Source organism: Nerophis lumbriciformis, linkage group LG02 (genome assembly GCF_033978685.3).
Source record: "Nerophis lumbriciformis linkage group LG02, RoL_Nlum_v2.1, whole genome shotgun sequence".
NCBI lineage: Eukaryota > Metazoa > Chordata > Actinopteri > Syngnathiformes > Syngnathidae > Nerophis > Nerophis lumbriciformis.
The window spans coordinates 65,152,501-65,173,234 of record NC_084549.2 but is presented as its reverse complement, the minus strand read 5'-3'; positions in this window follow the sequence as shown (position 1 = coordinate 65,173,234).

Genomic DNA, 20,734 nt, shown 5'->3' with positions numbered 1-20,734 from the left:
AGAAATCTAAATTGGGAATATTTCGTGTTACCATGAACAATAAAATTATTCAGCATTGTCCACACGTTCAAGTCAGGACTTTGGGAAGGCCATTATAAAACCCGACTTAAATGTGTGGCCATTGCTGAAGAAACAAGTCCATGTCAGAAAATCAACACATTTGGCTAAACTGCACCAGTTTTGTCAAGAGGAGTGGTCAAAAATTCAAGCAGAAGCTTGTGGATGGCTACCAAAAGCGCCTTATTGCAGTGAAACTTGCCACGCGACATGTAAGCAAATATTAACATTTTATTTATTTATTTTTTTTAAACTTGGGACTTCCCGCGGGCCGGATTTTGGACGCTGACGGGCCACATCCGGCCCGCGGGCCATGGTTCGGAGAACCCTGCACTAGACAGTATATCTTACCTATACTTGTAAATTAAGTCCATTCGTCTTTCCTTCTGGACGAAGATCTCTACGACTTTGTCGTAGAAGTCCTCCTTTTTCTCAGAGTTTTCAAAGTCTCTCTTTCTCAATTGAGATAAATGCCAACAAATGCAAGCTCCTGTTTCCCCCAAAAAGCAAGTGTTGTTTATCAGCTCTTTCAATATCTCACCATGTTCCTTCACATTGTTATTATGGATGCTGATATTTAGTCTCATTTCGAGTCAGATCAACACGTCATATTCCAAACGTTTTGAAAGAAATCTGACCTTGAATGTGGGCGGATGAGCTTTCATGTTTTTCCAGGCTTCTTGGCAGCTTTTTCAGATCCATCCCATCCCATCCATTTTCTACCGCTTGTCCCTCTCGGGGCTTTTGAATTGAACACCTTATTTTCTGTCCTCGGACCACACACATTTCAATCAAACCTGGCAGCTCTGACGTTGGTCTCCCAGTATTCATGACTTCTTGCTTTGACTAAAAGTCCGGTCTTGGAAAAATTCCTTATTTTAGAAATCAAATCCTCAATTTTTAGGGCGTGTGTGTGTGTGTGTGTGTGTGTGTGTGTGTGTGTGTGTGTGTGTGTGTGTGTGTGTGGTCACGGCGAAGTCGAGTTTCTTAACATGGAGATTTTGTCGAGCACAAAGAAAATAACATTTTAGTTAAATGTAAATTGTGTCTTGGATCAAAGATCCCATCTACTGCCCAAAACAGCAATTCAAATCTGCAGAAACAGCTACAAAAGCAACATGCTTCGACGAAGCTAGTAAAGAGAGACACGGACTCCGATGCCACTTCACCTCCACCTCCACCTCAGCAATTGCGGCTGGATTTTAACGGAGGGACTGCTAGCCAGGACAACGTTGATAGAGCAATTGCAACGTATGTGCTAGAAGTAGAGATGTCCGATAATGGCCTTTTTACCGATATCCGATATTCCAATATTGTCCAACTCTTAATTACCGATGCCGATATCAACCGATACCGATATATACAGTCGTGGAATTAACGCATTATTATGCCTAATGTTAGAGGTTAGCAGGGGGTTTATATTGTAGCGTCCCGGAAGAGTTAGTACTACAAGGGGTTCTGGGTATTTGTTCTGTTGTGTTTATATTGTGTTACGGTGCGGATGTTCTCCCGTGTTTGTCATGTGTTTGTCATTCTTGTTTGGTGTGGGTTCACAGTGTGGCACATATTTGTAACAGTGTTAAAGATGTTTATACGGCCACCCTCAGTGTGACCTGTATGGCTGTTGAACAAGTATGTCTTGCATCAATTCGTAATGAGTAAAGCCGGTAGATGTTATGTGACCAGGATGGAATGCACGTAAAGGAAGTGCCTTAAAGGTTTATTGTCTCTCTGTACCTCTCCCTACGTCCGTGTACACAGCGACGTTTAAAAACGTCAAACATTTTACTTTTAAAAACCGATACCGATAATAACGAAACCGATACCGATAATTTCCGATATTACATTTTAAAGCATTTATTGGCCGATAATATCGGCAGCCCGATATTACCGGACATCCCTAGCTAGAAGACATGCAGGCTATTTCTACAGTGGAGTCACCCACGTTCAGGCAGCTAATTAGCTCATGCTCATGCTAATTTACCGGGCGTCAAACGGCAAATGGCATGAAAACATGTTCCACGTACCTGGACAGTGAGGACATAAACATGGAAAGCGAGCTACAGAAGACACTCCAAACTCTGCCTCTGCTCATCATTCAGCACTGAAGGTACACTCTCTCTGTCAATTCTCTTATATACTATTTCATTCTAGACTTCTAGAGTGTTTGATTATCACATCACTCTAAATGTATAGACTATAAAGTTCACAAACATAAAGAGGGATCCTAGTGGGCCAGGCCAATCGTTCCTTATCTCTAAACTAAAACTGGGAAAATATGTAGCATGTTTTGGGCTTCAGTACAGTGTTGATGTCCTGAAGACATGATTTTATTTCAGAATTCCTTGAGAGAAAAAAAATGCCTGGTTAGGCTTTGTGTATGTCATGTGTGCCTTCCCTGGGTGAAGTCAGGTTTAGAGCTATGTTGTTATTATGCTGTTTGTTACTTATGTATGTTATGTTGCAGCTATTTCAAATAGTTTTGTCAATTTGTTCTGGCCTGAAATAAATTGGCCCTTTGAAACATATCTTTGTCTTTGTGTGTTGTATGTAGACCACATTGCTTAGCAGAGTTCAGTGATGCAAATGCATGTCAAGATAATCAACAGATTGTATTATTCTCCAGTGCAATAACAGTACTGAAATGAAGGCTAAAAGGGCATTAATGGGAGCCTTAAAAAAAAAGAGTAACTAAATAGTTACTTTTCACAGTAACGCATTACTTTTTGGTGTAAGTAACTGAGTTAGTAACTGAGTTACTTTTGAAATAAAGTAACTAGTAACTGTAACTAGTTACTGGATTTCAGTAACCAACCCAACACTGTGTACAACTGTTTGTTTATGTAAAACTGTTTGTTTATTTTGTTGACCACTGACCGAAGAAATAATTAACTAATGAAAAAAATAAATTAATTTAAAAAAAAATACAAAATAAGCATCTGTTTAGCACTCAGCTTCTAAAACTTGTGGATCATCCTCCTTATGTTCAGGCTCAAAAAAATTGAAGTTTCTGCATCATCGTTTCTCTCAAAGTAGTCTTTGTTGTCTCTCATGAAGTCTGCCATGATTAGCAGTCTTGTGAAATTAACACACCGCCGTATGCTTAAAATGATCAAAACGCGTAAATATTGCATGTTACTGTGAATGTTACTGGAGATTTGTGGATGTTTAAAAGAGCGCTTTAAAGTTAAAGTACCAATAATTGTCACACACACGCTAGGTGTGGCGAAATTATTCTCTGCATTTTGACCCATTGTCAGAATAATTGTATCTAAGTTATCACAAAACGTTGTGTTGCCATGTGTTCCCGGCGAGAGGACAAAAGCTGTCTTTGATCCTACCCAAGAAGAAGGCTTGTAAAACTCCACTGTGTAGGATGGGAAGCAACATGAAGGTGTTCTGTTTCTTTGATGTATTGTAATCAACAGAAAGATATTGTCTTGACCTGAGAACTACAAAGCGGAGAGGAAGCAGGGCCAGACTCCCATCCAGGCGACCTCGTCTTTGAACTGTTTTACGACCTTTTCTTTGAACTGTTTGTAATCAAAGGCGATGGCTGTTTACGACCCCCGTCCCTTAGAAACAGCTGTTGCCATGTAATCAGGGAAAGTCCGAATAAAAGAGGAGGCATACAATCTTTCGTCAGAGCGTGTGACGACACTGTGCAAGTGTCTACGCGTTTCTCCTCATTGAGCCAAAAGTAATTATGTCTCTGTTTAATTCCTTGCTTCTTGTCTTGTTTAATAGATGTCATCAGTGTTTGAACCTGACACCCATCACCCTTGATCACCCTATGGGAGGTGAGGGGAGCAGTGGACAGCAGCGGTGGCCACGCCCAGGAATAATTTTTTGGAGATTTAACCCCCAATTCCAACCCTTGATGCTGAGTACCAAGCAGGGAGGTAAGGGGTCCCATTTTTATAGTCTTTGGTATGACTCGGCCGGGGTTTTGAACTCACGACCTACCGATCTCAGGGCGGACACTCTAACCACAAGGCCACAGAGTAGTTTATAGGCGTAATAGAGCAACTCCTATTAGCTGCATTGTTAGCTGACTTTTGCTAGCTTTTTTTTACGACTTAGAATGCATTAAAAAAAAACAAAAAAAAAACGTGTGTTCCTGTCTTACATGATGATTGGAAACGATAGGCAACGTTTTTAAAGAAAAGCGCGGTTCCCCTTTAAGACCTTCCGTTGGAAGGGCAGCAGTGGACTCAAAGTGTTTCAAATGAATTCTTTTAGCGGCGAGAGGCGAGGCTGAGAGGCTGAGAGGTCGTGTTCTTCCCTCTAATGAAAGCTTTCATGCACGCCGTGTGCGCTTCTAACCCACATGTGAATTCTACCCCCCCCCCCCCTTCCCCCCCCCCGGTCCTCGGCATCCATCTTTAATGCGGCCCATTCAGGATGCGTAATCTCCATGTTTTAATAATGGCCGACTCCTCGCACATCAAGCTGGCCGCGCAGGATGTCCCTTGCACTTGCACCTCGCTCCTATTTGGCACACTAAGGAACGTTCCAGCGCCGATGGACGCCGATTATCCCTCGCTCTGCAAATCGGGCGGCGTGAAGGAAGTCACCGGGATAGCAATTATTAGCTCAGCGGTCCTCTGCTAATTCCTGCTTCTATCTTTGCTGCTCTTTATCTCCCCTCCACATTCCTCTCTAGTCCTCCCTTTACCTCCGTTTGACCATGACATCCCAATTCTTACACACACACAACATATGCTAAATCAGGGGTGTCCAAAGTGTGGCCCGAAGGTCATTTTCAAGTTTCTTAAGCGCAAAAAATATGACTAAATTAGTAAAGCTGTATTTTTATCTTCACTTTCATTTTTGCCGGCGACACCTTCTACGGACAAAATAAACAAGTTTTTGAGTTCTGGCCCCACTATGGACTGGACTCTCACTATTAAGTTAGATCCAATATGGACTGGACTCTCACTATTAAGTTAGATCCAATATGGACTGGACTCTCACTATTAAGTTAGATCCAATATGGACTGGACTCTCACTATTGTGTTAAATCCACTATGGACTGGACTCTCACTATTAAGTTAGATCCACTATGGACTGGACTGTCAATATTATGCTAGATGCACTATGGACTGGACTCTCAATATTATGTTAGATCCACTATGGACTGGACTCTCACAATATTATGCGAGATTCACTATGGACTGGACCCTCACTATTAAGTTAGATCCACTATGGACTGGACTCTCACAATATTATGCGAGATTAACTATGGACTGGACTCTCACTATTATGTTGGATCCACTATGGACTGGACTCTCACTATTAAGTTAGATCCACTATGGACTGGACTCTCAATATTATGTTAGATCCACTATGGACTGAACTCTCACTATTATGTTAGATCCACTATGGACTGGACTCTCACAATATTATGCTAGATCCACTATGGACTGGACTCTCACAATATTATGTTATATCCACTATGAACTGGGCTCTCACTATTATGCTAGATCAACTATGGACTGGACTCTCACTTTTATGTTAGATCCACTATAGACTGGACTCTCACAATATTATGCTAGATCCACTATGGACTGGACTTTCCCAATATTATGCTAGATCCACTATGGACTGGACTTTCACAATATTATGCTCGATCCACTATGGACTGGACTCTCACAATATTATGCGAGATTCACTATGGACTGGACTCTCACTATTATCCTAGCTCCACTATGGACTGGACTCTCACTATTATGTTAGATCCACTATGGACTGGACTCTCACTATTATGTTAGCTCCACTATGGACTGGACTCTCACTATTATGTTAGATCCACTATAACCTGGACTCTCACTATTAAGTTAGATCCACTATGGACTGGACTCTCAATATTATGCTAGATCCACTGTGGACTGGACTCTCACAATATTATACTAGATCCACTATGGACTGGACTCACACTATTATGTTAGATCCACTATGGACTGGACTTTCACAATATTATGTTAGATCCACTATGGATTGGACTCTCACTATTATGTTAGATCCACTATGGACTGGACTCTCAATATTATGCTAGATCCACTGTGGACTGGACTCTCACAATATTATGCTAGATCTACTATGGACTGGACTCTCACTATTATGTTAGATCCACTATGGACTGGACTTTCACAATATTATGTTAGATCCACTATGGATTGGACTCTCACTATTATGTTAGATCCACTATGGACTGGACTCTCATTATTAAGTTAGATCCACTATGGACTGGACTCTCAATATTATGCTAGATCCACTGTGGACTGGACTCTCACAATATTATGCTAGATCCACTATGGACTGGACTCTCACTATTATGTTAGATCCACTATGGACTGGACTTTCACAATATTATGTTAGATCCACTATGGATTGGACTCTCACTATTATATTAGATCCACTATGGACTAGACTCTCACAATATTATGTTAGATCCACTATGAACTGGACTCTCACTATTATGCTAGATCCACTATGGACTGGACTCTCACTATTATGCTAGATCCACTATGGACTGGACTCTCACACTATTATGTTAGATCCACTATGGACTGGACTCTCACAATATTATGTTAGATCCACTATGGACTGGACTCTCACAATATTATGCTAGATCCACTATGGACTGGACTCTCACTATTATGCTAGATCCACTATGGACTGGACTCTCACTATTATGTTAGATCCACTATGGACTGGACTCTCACAATATTATGCTAGATCCACTATGAACTGGACTCTCACTATTATGCTAGATCCACTATGGACTGGACTCTCACAATATTATGCTAGATCCACTATGGACTGGACTCTCACTATTATGTTAGATTCACTATGGACTGGACTCTCACTATTATGTTAGATCCACTATGGACTGGACTCTCACTATTATGTTAGCTCCACTATGGACTGGACTCTCACTATTATGTTAGATCCACTACAACCTGGACTCTCACTATTAAGTTAGATCCACTATGGACTGGACTCTCAATATTATGCTAGATCCACTGTGGACTGGACTCTCACAATATTATGCTAGATCCACTATGGACTGGACTCACACTATTATGTTAGATCCACTATGGACTGGACTTTCACAATATTATGTTAGATCCACTATGGAATGGACTCTCACTATTATGTTAGATCCACTATGGACTGGACTCTCAATATTATGCTAGATCCACTGTGGACTGGACTCTCACAATATTATGCTAGATCCACTATGGACTGGACTCTCACTATTATGTTAGATCCACTATGGACTGGACTTTCACAATATTATGTTAGATCCACTATGGATTGGACTCTCACTATTATGTTAGATCCACTATGGACTGGACTCTCATTATTAAGTTAGATCCACTATGGACTGGACTCTCAATATTATGCTAGATCCACTGTGGACTGGACTCTCACAATATTATGCTAGATCCACTATGGACTGGACTCTCACTATTATGTTAGATCCACTATGGACTGGACTTTCACAATATTATGTTAGATCCACTATGGATTGGACTCTCACTATTATATTAGATCCACTATGGACTAGACTCTCACAATATTATGTTAGATCCACTATGAACTGGACTCTCACTATTATGCTAGATCCACTATGGACTGGACTCTCACTATTATGCTAGATCCACTATGGACTGGACTCTCACACTATAATGTTAGATCCACTATGGACTGGACTCTCACTATTATGTTAGATCCACTATGGACTGGACTCTCACAATATTATGTTAGATCCACTATGGACTGGACTCTCACAATATTATGCTAGATCCACTATGGACTGGACACTCACTATTATGCTAGATCCACTATGGACTGGACTCTCACTATTATGTTAGATCCACTATGGACTGGACTCTCACAATATTATGCTAGATCCACTATGGACTGGACTCTCACACTATTATGCTAGATCCACTATGGACTGGACTCTCACAATATTATGCTAGATCCACTATGGACTGGACTCTCACTATTATGTTAGATCCACTATGGACTGGACTCTCACAATATTATGCTAGATCCACTATGAACTGGACTCTCACTATTATGCTAGATCCACTATGGACTGGACTCTCACAATATTATGCTAGATCCACTATGGACTGGACTCTCACTATTATGTTAGATTCACTATGGACTGGACTCTCACTATTATGTTAGATCCACTATGGACTGGACTCTCACTATTATGTTAGATCCACTATGGACTGGACTCTCACTATTATGTTAGATCCACTATGGACTGGACTCTCACTATTATGTTAGATCCACTATGGACTGGACTCTCACTATTATGTTAGATCCACTATGGACTGGACTCTCACTATTATGTTAGATCCTCTATGGACTGGACTCTCACAATATTATGCCAGATCCACTCGACGTCCATTTCGCCGGTCGCCCTAGGTAGGGGGGGTCCCCACATCTGCGGTCCTCTCCAAGGTTTCTCATTGTCCCATTGGGTTGAGTTTTTCCTTGCCCTGATGTGGGATCTGAGCCGAGGAAGTCGTTGTGGCTTGTGCAGCCCTTTGAGACACTCGTGATTTAGGGCTATATTGATTGATTTAAGAACTTGCACACAAAGCTACACTGGAGGTGACTACTACGTGCGCATTTTCCGCGCATGCGTATTGGCGGACGACCATTGTGTGCGTGTGGACAAGGATAAGGTTTGGTGGGATTTACCCTGGATAACTTTAGCCGGCTTAGTGTAAACGGGGCTTTAGTTTAGTTTAGTTGAGTTAAGTCATGTTGTCAGGTAAAGGAGGCAACATTGTATCAGTTCGTCATGCAGTGTGCAGACATCCAACGTCAACTGGAGTAATAATAGTCCTTGTGTGTGCGTGTGTGTGTGTGTGTGTGTGCGTGTGTGTGTGTGTGTGTGTGTGTGTGTGGCGGCGGGCCGTCAAAGGCTAGGGATCATCCCCGCAGGGGGGGTTGAAGGCCTGAGCGACCCTGAAGAAAAGATGAAAAAGTGAAAGTGGATGTCCGAGTGTGGCAGTTAATAAACGTCCTAGTGTTCATTCCGTGTTACACCCCCCTCCCCGTGTGTGTGTGTGTGTGTGTGTGTGTGTGTGTGTGTGTGTGTGGCGCACCAGAAAGCGAGTCAAACATCTGCCTTGTAAAATCCTTATTGAAGTTTCCGCTTCATTACGTGGCGACACCTCCACATGCATGCATGAGCGGCTTGCAGACACACACACACACACACACACACACACACACACACACACACACACACACACACACACACACACACACACACACACACACACACACACACACACACACACACACACACACACACGCACACACACACGCACGTGGCCAGCTGTGTGCATCGGCCTTGGTAATAAACGGGATGTGCCAACAACGCATTAGTACTGACTTGTTTGATGCCATCATGCAGATAGAACAGGTGCTCGTCATCGTGGATGAAGTAACAGTCGAGCTGGTCAATGAGCTAGGTAAGTGTGTTAGCAGGTGCGCTTGTCAGCGAGCCAACGTTGTGAGCGTGCGGTCGAGTCACCCTGATGGTAGGAAGCGAGCGAGCGGCCGAGCTAGAAAGTAAAGCAGAAATTGAGTTAGCAACAAATTTGTTATTTACTAGAAAGTCAACTAACAATTAAGCTAGTGAGTGAATTAGCAAGTGAGTTAGCAACTACTTACCTATTTGTTAGCAAGTGAGCTAACGGTTGAAGTAGCACGAAAATTAGCAAGTGAGTTGGGAATCAAGTCATCTAATGATTAGCAAGTGAACTAACGACTGAGCTAGCAAATAAACTTGTAAATGAGTTAGCAACAAGTTACGCTTTTGTTAGCAATTGAGCTAACAGTTAAGCTAGCATGGAAACTAGCAAGTGAGTTGGCAATCAAGTCTGCTAATGATTAGCAAGTGAGCTAACGACTGAGCTAGCAAATAAACTAGTAAATGAGTTAGCAACAAGTCACGTTTTTATTAGCAAGTGAGCTAACGATTAAGCTAGTGATTAGATTAGCAAGTGAGTTAGCAACAATTTACCTATTTATTAGCAAGTGAGCTAACAATTAAGCTAGTAACTAAATTAGCAAGTGAGTTAGCAACAATTTACCTATTTATTAGCAAATAACGGTTGAGCTTGCACGGGAATTAGCAAGTGAGTTGCCAATCAAGTCATATAATGATAAGCAAGTGAGCTAGGGTGACCATTTCCATGACACCAAAAAGGAGGACATTATGCGCCATATCAATAAATTACTATGGTGTACATAGGACTCTGGTATACTCATATTTATAGTACAATTTTGAGTGGTTTAAAGATTATGTTTGTGTGGCTGAATAGGAAAAAATATTAAAGTCAAGTGTTTGTTAACAGTATTTGTATTTAATCAATACATTGTGGTGTTCAAAAAGTGACCACTGAGATGAATCTTTTCAAGTGCAGAGTGCCACAAAGCATAACATGTGTGGACTTAAATGTAGTTAACATATATAATTTAAAAAAAATGCCACAAAAAATTTTCCACATCAACATCAAGGCTGCTTGCTGCATATCTGGTTGCGTTATGCAGAATATGGGCCAAACAGTTTGCAGGGAGCACATCTTTTTGGCTCAGTTTCAACTTCTGATACACACTGTTATGTTTGCCACAATTGACACTGGCATTGTCTGCTGCATATGCAGACATGTTTTTCACCTCTAAGCCAGACATCTAAAGTTTTGCCAGCAGCTGGTTTGTTATGGCTTCTGACGTTTCGTTGCTGTCACTATAAAAATCCAACAGGACATGTTGGATGCCTTCATCAAAGTGAAAATACCTTACCACAATGGGAAAACACTTGTTTGTTCCTTTATTTGAGGCGTCGGTTGCCACGGAAAAGGGTAGGTTGTTTTCTTTTATGTAGTCGGTATGTTCCTGTACCGAATAGTGAGCGATGACGTTCTCGCACAATGCCTTGGCTTTCGTTCGGCCACAGGCCATCCCTTTAGCTGTGGGATAGTCACTGAAAATCTCCCGGTCCACTTTCATGCCGCAGTCTAAACTTCTGTAGGACTGGTGATGCTTTACAGCAGTGGTTCTCAACCTTTTTTCAGTGATGTACCCCCTGTGAACATTTTTTTAATTCAAGTACCCTCTAATCAGAGCCAAGCATTTTTGGTTGAAAAAAAGAGATAAAGAAGTAAAATATAGCACTATGTCATCAGTTTCTGATTTATTAAATTGTATAACAGTGCAAAATATTGCTAATTTGTAGTGGTCTTTCTTGAACTATTTGGAAAAAAATATATAAAATAACTAAAAACTTGTTGAAAAATAAACAAGTGATTCAATTATAAATAAAGATGTCTACACATAGAAGTAATCATCAACTTAAAGTGCCCTCTTTGGGGATTGTAATAGAGATCCACCTGGATTTAGGAACTTAATTCTAAACATTTCTTCACAAAAAAATAAATCTTTAACATCAATATTTATGGAACATGTCTACAAAAAATGTAGCTGTCAACACTGAATATTGCATTGTTGCATTTCTTTTCACAGTTCTTTTTGACATACATTTTAGTGAGGGTCAAACCATCATGGCATGGGGGAAACTCTGGATTTATGGTAATGAATGGAATAGCCGACTTGATTTGATGTTCAGTTTATGAACTTACATTACATTACATACCCCCAGGGTACCATTTGAGAACCACTGCTTTACAGCATGGTACACCTTGCACAGCTCGCAGCGGTTATCTAGTCATCCAGGGGCGACGAAACTTCACGAAAAAATGTCCTCATTGAAGAGGTGCCGCACGTTTATTACTTTTATGTTTATCCGTACCCGTATGCCGTTCAATTGCAGCTTTCCCCTGACTACTTACGTCGACATCACATCGACAAAGTGTGCAGAAGCCATGGAATGAGTCTCGACTGCTTTTCGTTATAAATTCGTGCTCTTTTGTCCATTCAGAATTACACAAGGTCTTGCGTTTTGGCATGATGTCAGCAGCACATGAACCCTTGTTTACTTTTTTAACCAATGATAAGCAGATTTGTATCCGACACCGCTCTTAGCCAATCATTTGATATGTTACTGCGTTGGGGGCATTTTTTACGGTCTTTGATTGGCTATCGCGCTGCAGCCCAGCAAAGATGAAAAAACTCCGCTCTTCAAGCCTAGTGCCTCAAAAAGGAGGACAAATACATGTCCGGCTTGAAGCTGCGCCGGACGCCGGACAGGGCATAAAAAATCCGGACTGTCCGGCCTAAATCCGGACACCTGGTCACCCTAAAGTGAGCTAACGACTGAGCTAGCAAATAAACTAGTAAATGAGTTAGCAACAAGTTACGCTTTTAATAGCAAGTGAGCTAGCGGTTAACCTAGTGACTTAATTAGCAAGTGAGTTAGCAACAATGTATCTATTTATTAGCAAGTGAGCTAACGGTTGAAGTAGCATGAAAATTAGTAAGTGAGTTGGCAATCAAGTCATATAATGATTAGCAAGTGAGCTAACGACTGAGCTAGCAAATGAACTAGTAAATGAGTTAGCAACAAGTCACGTTTTTATTAGCAAGTCAGCTAACAATTAAGCTAGTGATTAGATTAGCAAGTGAGTTAGCAACAATTTACCTATTTATTAGCAAGTGAGCTAACGGAAATTAGCAAGTGAGTTGGCAATCAAGTCATCTAATGATTAGCAAGTGAGCTATCAATTAAGATAGTGATTAGATTAGCAAGTGAGTTAGCAACAATTTACCTATTTATTAGGAAGTGAGCTAATGGTTGATCTCACACGGAAATTAGCAAGTGAGTTGACTTGATTGCCAACTCACTTGCTAATTTCCGTGTGAGCTCAACCGTTAGCTCACTTCCTAATAAATAGGTAAATTGTTGCTAACTCACTTGCTAATCTAATCACTATCTTATTTGTTAGCTCACTTGCTAATAAAAGTGTAACTTGTTGGTAACTCATATACTAGCGTATTTGCTAGCTCACTTGCTAATCATTATATGACTTGATTGCCAACTCACTTGCTAAGTTCCGTGCTAGCTCAACCATTAACTCACTTGCTAATAAATAGGTAAATTGTTGCTAACTCACTTGCTAATCTAATCACTAGCTCAGTCGTTAGCTCACTTGCTAATCATTAGATGACTTGATTGCCAACTCACTTGCTAATTTCCGTTAGCTCACTTGCTAATAAATAGGTAAATTGTTGCTAACTCACTTGCTAATCTAATCACTAGCTTAATTGTTAGCTGACTTGCTAATAAAAACGTGACTTGTTGCTAACTCATTTACTAGTTCATTTGCTAGCTCAGTCGTTAGCTCACTTGCTAATCATTATATGACTTGATTGCCAACTCACTTACTAATTTTCATGCTACTTCAACCGTTAGCTCACTTGCTAATAAATAGATACATTGTTGCTAACTCACTTGCTAATTAAGTCACTAGGTTAACCGCTAGCTCACTTGCTATTAAAAGCGTAACTTGTAGCTAAGTTCCGTGCTAGCTCAACAAGTTACACTTTTATTAGCAAGTGAGCTATCAATTAAGATAGTGATTAGATTAGCAAGTGAGTTAGCAACAATTTACCTATATATTAGGAAGTGAGCTAATGGTTGATCTCACACGGAAATTAGCAAGTGAGTTGACTTGATTGCCAACTCACTTGCTAATTTCCGTGTGAGCTCAACCGTTAGCTCACTTCCTAATAAATAGGTAAATTGTTGCTAACTCACTTGCTAATCTAATCACTATCTTATTTGTTAGCTCACTTGCTAATAAAAGTGTAACTTGTTGAGCTAGCACGGAACTTAGCAAGTGAGTTGGCAATCAAGTCATATAATGATTAGCAAGTGAGCTAGCAAATACGCTAGTATATGTGTTACCAACAAGTTACACTTTTAATAGCAAGTGTGCTAACAATTAAGATAGTGATTAGATTAGCAAGTGAGTTAGCAACAATTTACCTATTTATTAGGAAGTGAGCTAACGGTTGAGCTCACACGGAAATTAGCAAGTGAGTTGGCAATCAAGTCATATAATAATTAGTAAGTGAGCTAACGACTGAGCTAGCAAATAAACTTGTAAAAGAGGTAGCAACAAGTTACGTTTTTATTAGCAAGTGAGCTAACGATTAAGCTAGTGATTAGATTAGCAAGTGAGTTAGCAACAATTTACCTATTTATTAGCAAGTGAGTTAAAGGCCTACTGAAATGCGATTTTCTTATTTAAACGGGGATAGCAGGTCCATTCTATGTGTCATACTTGATCATTTCACGATATTGCCATATTTTTGCTGAAAGGATTTAGTAGAGAACATCGACGATAAAGTTCGCAACTTTTGGTCGTTGATAATAAAGCCTTGCCTGTGACGTCACAGGTTGTGGAGCTCATCACATCCGCACATTGTTTACAATCATGGCCACCAGCAGCGAGAGCGATTTGGACCGAGAAAGCGACGATTTCCCCATTAATTTGAGCGAGGATGAAATATTCGTGGATGAGGAAAGTGAGAGTGAAGGACTAGAGGGCAGTGGGAGCGATTCAGATAGGGAAGATGCTGTGAGAGGCGGGTGGGACCTGACATTCAGCTGGGAATGACTAAAACAGTAAATAAACACAAGACATATATATACTCTATTAGCCACAACACAACCAGGCTTATATTTAATATGCCACAAATTAATCCCGCATAACAAACACCTCCCCCCTCCCGTCCATATAACCCGCCAATACAACTCAAACACCTGCACAACACACTCAATCCCACAGCCCAAAGTACCGTTCACCTCCCCAAAGTTCATACAGCACATATATTTCCCCAAAGTCCCCAAAGTTACGTACGTGACATGCACATAGCGGCAAGCGATCAAATGTTTGGAAGCCGCAGCTGCATGCGTACTCACGGTACCACGTCTGCGTATCCAACACAAAGTCCTCCTGGTAAGAGTCTCTGTTGTCCCAGTTCTCCACAGGCCAATGGTAAAGCTTGACTGTCATCTTTCGGGAATGTAAACAATGAAACAGCGGCTGTGTTTGTGTTGCTGCAGTCGGCCGCAATACACCGCTTCCCACCTACAGCTTTCTTCTTTGCTGTCTCCATTGTTCATTAAACAAATTGCAAAAGATTCACCAACACAGATGTCCAGAATACTGTGGAATTTTGCGATGAAAACAGACGACTTAATAGCTGGCCACCATGCTGTCCCAAAATGTCCTCTACAATCCGCGACGTCACGCGCTAACGTCATCATACCGAAACGTTTTCAGCACGATATTTCACGCGAAATTTAAAATTGCAATTTAGTAAGCTAACCCGGCCGTATTGGCATGTGTTGCAATGTTAAGATTTCATCATTGATATATAAACTATCAGACTGCGTGGTCGGTAGTAGTGGGTTTCAGTAGGCCTCTAAAGTTTGAGCTAGCACGGAACTTAACAAGTGAGTTGGCAATCAAGTCATATAATGATTAGCAAGTGAGCTAGCAAATACGCTAGTAAATGAGTTACCAACAAGTTACGCTTTTATTAGCAAATGAGCTAACGGTTAAGCTAGTGATTGGATTAGCAAGTGAGTTAGCAACAATTTACCTATTTATTAGCAAGTGAGCTAATAGTTGAGCTAGCATGGAAATTAGCCAGTGAGTTGGCAATCAAGTCATATAATAATTAGCAAGTGAGCTAACAACTGAGCTGGGAAATAAACTAGTAAATTTAGTTAGCAACAAGTTACGATTACCAAGTGAGCTAACGACTCAGCTAGCAAATACACTAGTAAATGAGTTACTAACACGTTACGCTTTTATTAGCAAGTGAGCTAACGGTTAAGTTATTGACTAAATTAACAAGTGAGTTAGCAACTACTTACCTATTTGTTAGCAAGTGAGCTAACGCTTGAACTAGCACGGAAATTTGCAAGTGAGTTGGCAATCAAGTCATCTAATGATTAGCAAGTGAGCTAACGACTGAGCTAGCAAATAAACTTGTAAATGAGTTAGCAAGTGAGCTAACGGTAAAGCTAGTGATTAGATTAGCAAGTGAGTTAGCAACAATTTACCTATTTATTAGCAAGTGAGCTAATAGTTGAGCTAGCATGGAAATTAGCCAGTGAGTTGGCAATCAAGTCATATAATAATTAGCAAGTGAGCTAACAACTGAGCTGGGAAATAAACTAGTAAATGAGTTGGCAACAAGTGACATTTTTATTAGCAAGTGAGCTAACGGTTAAGTTAGTGACTAAACTAGCAAGTGAGTTAGCGACAAGTTACCCATTTATTACCAAGTGAGCTAGCAGCGGAGCTAGCGGATGAAGAAGCAAATGAGTTAGCAACAAGTCATATTTCTATTAGCCAGAGAGCTTTGCGAGCTAGTGAGTAAAGATGAGGAGCAACAATGTCAGACAGGCGAAGGCAAACAGAAGGGAAGTAAAGAAATGACGGGACTGAGTCATCGGAAGAGCGGTCGACGCCTAATTTCCTGATTAGCGCCGACCGATTAGCGGCGTCGCATCGTTGAACGAGCCGGACGCCGAGGAGACCATTTAAAATATACATCAGAAAGTAAGTACTGGTTATATTATGATGTTGGTATTTGACTATAAATAACATTTTATTTTGTTAGATTCACACTGCTGCCAAATTAGGACCGGATTTGGATTTGATTCGGTTTGACATTATACCCTGAATATATTCGCACAATTGTTAAGTCAGAGCCACGTAACATCGTAACACAACACAAAGGAAGCAACTCAAAATGTCGGTATACGAAACATCGCAAAATAAAATGTCGCGGAGAAGAAAATGCGGCGAGAGAAGCCACAATGTGTTGTGATCACGTACCATCGTAACACAAAACAAGAAAGGAAGCAACTCAAAATGTCAGAACTCGAAACATCGCAAATTAAAATGTTGCAAAAACAAACGCTGTAACACCAAACGGCGTACAATTAAACGGCGCAAGACGAGAGTTGGCGCAACGTGTTGTAACCACGTAACATCGTAACACAACGCAAAAGAAGCGACTCAAAATGTCGTGACACGAAACATTGCATAATAAAATGGTGCAGAGAAGAAAATTTGGCGAGAAAAGCCACAATGTGTTGTAATCACGTACCATCGTAACACAAAACAAGAAAGGAAGCAACTCAAAATATCGGGACTCGAAACATCGCAAAATAAAATGTTGTAACAACAAACGTAACACCGAACGACGTACCATTAAACGGCGCAAGGAGAGAGTTGGCGCAACGTGTTGTAACCACGTAGCATCGTAACACAACACAAAGGAAGCAACTCAAAATGTTGGAATACAAAACATCACAAAATAAAATGTCGCAGAGAAGAAAATGTGGCGAGAGAAGCCACAATGTGTTGTGATCACGTACCATCGTAACACAAAACAAGAAAGGAAGCAACTCAAAATGTCGGAACTCGAAACATCGCAAATTAAAATGTTGCAACAACAAACGCTGTAACACCAAACGGCGTACCATTAAACGGCGCAAGACGAGAGTTGGCGCAACGTGTTGTAACCATGTAACATCGTAACACAACGCAAAAGAAGCGACTCAAAATGTCGTGACACGAAACATTGCATAATAAAATGGTGCAGAGAAGAAAATTTGGCGAGAAAAGCCACAATGTGTTGTAATCACGTACCATCGTAACACAAAACAAGAAAGGAAGCAACTCAAAATATCGGAACTCGAAACATCGCAAAATAAAATGTTGTAACAACAAACGTTGTAACACCGAACGACGTACCATTAAACGGCACAAGGAGAGAGTTGGCGCAACGTGTTGTAACCACGTAGCATCGTAACACAACACAAAGGAAGCAACTCAAAATGTTGGAATACAAAACATCACAAAATAAAATGTCGCAGAGAAGAAAATGCGGCGAGAGAAGCCACAATGTATTGTAATCACGAACCATTGTAACACAAAACAAGAAAGGAAGCAACTAAAAATGTCGGAAGTCAAAACATCGCAAAATAAAATGTCGCAACAACAAACGCTGTAACACCAAACGGTGTACCATTAAACGGTGCAAGGAGAGAGTAAGCGCATGGTAACACAACACAAAGGAAGCAACTCAAAATGTCCTAAGACGAAACATCGCATAATAAAATGGCGCAGTGAAGAAAATGTGGTGAGACAAGCCACAATGTGTTGTAATCAGGTGCCATCGTACCACAACACAAGAAGTGAAGCAACTCAAAATGTCGGAACACGAAACATCGCAAAATAAACTGTAGCAACAAAAAAACGCTGTAACACCAAATTGCGTACCATTAAACGCTGCAACGCGAGAGATGACACAATGTGTTGTAACCACGTAACATTGTAACACAACACAAGAAAGGAAGCAACTCAAAATGTCGGAACACGAAACATCGCAAAAAAACAACAAATGCTGTACCACTAAAGGGCGTACCATAAAACTCTGCAAGGTGAAAGTTAGCGCAACGTGTTGTAACCACATACCATGGTAACAACACAAGAAGGGAAGCAACTCAAAATGTCGTAACACGAAAAATCGCATAATAAAATGCCGCAGAGAAGAAAATGCGGCGAGAGAAGCCACAATGTGTTGTAATCACGTACCATTGTAACACAAAACAAGAAAGTAAGCAGCTCAAAATGTCGGAACTCGAAACATCGCAAAACAAAATGTTGCAACAACAAACACTGTCACACCAAACGGCGTACCATTAAATGGCGCAAGACGAGAGTTGGTGCAACGTGTTGTAACCACGTAACATCGTAACACAATACAAAGGCAGCAACTCAAAATGTGAAGAAGCAAATGAGTTAGCAACAAGTCATATTTCTATTAGCCAGAGAGCTTTGCGAGCTAGTGAGTAAAGATGAGGAGCAACAATGTCAGACAGACAAAAGCAAACAGAAGGGAAGTAAAGAAATGACGGGACTGAGTCATCGGAAGAGCGGTCGACGCCTAATTTCCTGATTAGCGCCGACCGATTAGCGGCGTCGCATCGTTGAACGAGCCGGACGCCGTGGAAGCGTGAGATGGAAGCGTTGCTGATTGGACACCTGCTGGGTGGCGGATCCACACAGGTGAAATTAAAACGCGTCGACTTTAATCAAAGTTGAGAAAAAAGACTTGTTGTAAAACATTAGCTTGCTAGCATTTGGATAAAAGCTGCCATATTTAAACATCTTCTCGTTGGACAAACTCGCTAGCGAAGATGCTAACTGGTTCTTTCCATTCCCCTTTAAATTCCTCCTCTCTTGCAGCCTCCGTGCTTGTGAATTATTCACACTGCGCTGATTTATCACCTCAAGTAAACAACAACAACAACAACAACACAGCAAGATAGGACACGAGCTAACGCTAAGGCAGCTAGTTTCTTAAAGCAAACACCGCTCGTTGGAACCTTTACGGGTTAAACACAGCATGGCAAAGTAACACTTACAGTAAGGCTGCGTCCTCCTTTTTTTTTTTTTAAATAGCCAGCATTAGCGGTTTTGGCCGGGATGCTTCTAGAAGAGAGCGGCCATTAAACCCTCAGCGGGCTTAATAGGTCCACTTGGCAGTGCGCACAAAAGGCCGCGCTTGTATTGTGTTGCCGCTGCAGGTGGAGGTAACACCTCCACAGACTCTATAAAAATCTAATTGAACTTTTTACTAGTTGGCAGAGAATGTAGACACGTTTCCGCTAAGCAGTACACTTCCGTCAATGTGGTTTGGTCTCTTTAGGGGGGGAAATATCACATACATTTGAGTTTTTTGGTTCCTGTGTCAACACGTTTAAAAATATGGACAAAACAATTCCAGATCAGGTATGCTCGTCTCAAGACCTTTAATTTGACATGCGACTCAATATGGTTTGTAACATTTTTTTTTTTTTAGCTGCGCAAGTCGTAGAAAGATTCGGAAAACTGCGTGAAAACTTGGCACTCTTTTCAATCAATACATTAATCACAATCAGAATCAAAATCGTTTTTTTTATTGCCAAGTACGTTTACGCATAAAAGGAATGTGTCTTAGTCCGTTCGAATATCACTTTTTCCCCTTCCGATAATGTACCGATATTGGAGCTGTGAGCTTTGGTCTACAGGATATCGGCAGGAATCGTACAAACTTGTATTATTTTGTAGAGTGGCACGTTAGAAAATGTATGATCAAGTGAAATGAGTCAAACATATCTGAACATTATTAACTGTCTGAAATGGACTTCTGCTGTCCTTAAGTTGAAGCGGAGTGGTAATTGATTTTGGCAACCCCGAGTCGCCACGATAATTCAAGAAGTTGAGTAAGTGGCATGATGCGGACACATTTTTACTGGATTCTTTCTAATACGCTTTTACTTAGGAGACTTTGTATGTGTAAGTAGTATGCAACTATAATTACTTAATACTTGTTTGTATTAGTACATAATACTAAGTAATATATGTAATATATAGTATTTTGTTTCATCTTCTCGCTGAAAATTGGAGCTCGAGGTTCGCCAGTGGCATCGGTGAGCACACATGGTTCCATGTGTGAGGTTATCAACCCACCTGCATATTAGTCTTCCTATTTTCCTTTTATAATATATCAGCCGGCTTAAATGTATCACATTAATGTAATTTGCTTTGTTAGCTATATCACTAAAGTAATATGCGGATGTTTTGTTCAGATATTA